Raw genomic sequence first — 1,789 nt, forward strand, 5'->3', positions numbered from 1 at the left:
TTCTTCAGAAACAGTAATTTGTTCCTATTTTTGTAAAGCTCTCTTGAGGCACCAAATGCATTTCAAAATTTTATTGTCTTAGCCTGTTTCTGAAATTTTGAAAACTATTAACCATTCTCTATAAAACTTATGTGTAACTTTTGTTATCAAGGGTTTTTTTTGCTTCTTTTCCTCATTCTGTTACTATTATAATGCCAACAACCCAATAATTCAGTCTTTTCTTCACCAATATCATGCTCAAATCTGTCTTCACAGAAGTATAATAGTACATGATAAAAGTATAATAGTACATGACAATACCTTTGACAATGTGGTAAAAATGTGTTCAATTTCTACCTATGTAAAGGCAAATGTGAGTTTTATTTTCTTCTGTTGAAAGTATGAAAATAAAGCATCAACACAATCAATCACAGTATATCAGTCTCCATTAGCTTGTTGTATCTTTTGGATAGTTTATATCAGATACTCCTATCAACTGCATTACATTATTCATTCTTTGTTAGTCTACATCAGTCTTCACAATCCTTCTTCCTTTCTCATTCATCAAACTCAAATTGCTATAGGGTACATTGATATTATTACCCTCACTTCTACCATTTCTTATGTCAAAGTTGAAATTTTTTGTTGCCCTTGGGAATTCTTTTTTTTTAATTTTTTAATGTTTATTTATTTTTGAGAGAGAGAGACAGAGTACAAGCAGGGAAGGGGGAGAGAGAGAGGGAGACACAGAATCTGAAGCAGGCTCCAGGCTCTGAGCTGTTAGCACAGAGCCTGACACAAGGCTCAAACTCACAAACCGTGAGATCATCACCTGAGCTGAAGTCAGATACTCAACTGACTGAACCACCCAGGTGCCCCTGCCCTTGGGAATTCTATATTGTCTAATATTTATTGACAAATAAGCCTAGGATGGTTCATTTTACCTGTCCAATTTATTCTGAATGAGGATAGGCTTGCCTGAAATTTGACCTAAAGGAGATTAACAGCAATGTTTGCCACTTAGATCACATTTATTGTGAAACATGAATTTAGGTAAATACCTTTCAGCTTCCAGGATTTTGATCTGCAATTGTATTTCACTCATGAATAACTTCATTCATTGAGTACTTTTCAAGAAAGCATTTTCATAACCATCCAATCCTACCAAAGTCCCTGTAGGGTCTCCTCACTGCCATAGGTAGGGATGCTGGTAAATTAGTTACCTTTATCCAACAAGCCAAAGAGGAAATGCTCCACGTGCCCTGGTATTCAACCTAAAAATTTAACATAGCCTTAAGATTATGCTGGGGAAAGCAGTAACAAGTTCCTGGAGTAAGTCAGACTTCACAGATGAGATTAATTTTGCACCATGTTTCAGCCCTCTTATTTAGTTCTTTTTTTCTTTTTTCCTATTTTAAAGTCATCCAGGTAAGGATAGATTGAATATAACAAGATCCTTTAAGAGAGATGACTTTTAAGGTAGATGCTTTGTGGGTATCTATTTTTTTTCCATTTTAATTCTTTCCTTTTAAAAAACATGGCAGCACAACTCTACTTGACTTAATATGCCTTCTTTTTTCAACCATTATCCTTAGGCTTCATTTCCCATTCTCTTCTTTTGCCCTTTTAAAAATTGCTCTAACCTTTTACACATTCTCAAACTTTACAGAAAATATTGAGAAATTAATCCTTTACTATATTGTAATGCTCTTTTGTCCCCTAAATAGAAAGATTGGAGTTTTCTGAATTATTACACCAACATTGTTTGGGGAAGGAGCATGTCATCAGGGACAACTCTATTTTGATTACT

Source organism: Prionailurus viverrinus, chromosome A1, assembly GCF_022837055.1.
Source record: "Prionailurus viverrinus isolate Anna chromosome A1, UM_Priviv_1.0, whole genome shotgun sequence".
NCBI lineage: Eukaryota > Metazoa > Chordata > Mammalia > Carnivora > Felidae > Prionailurus > Prionailurus viverrinus.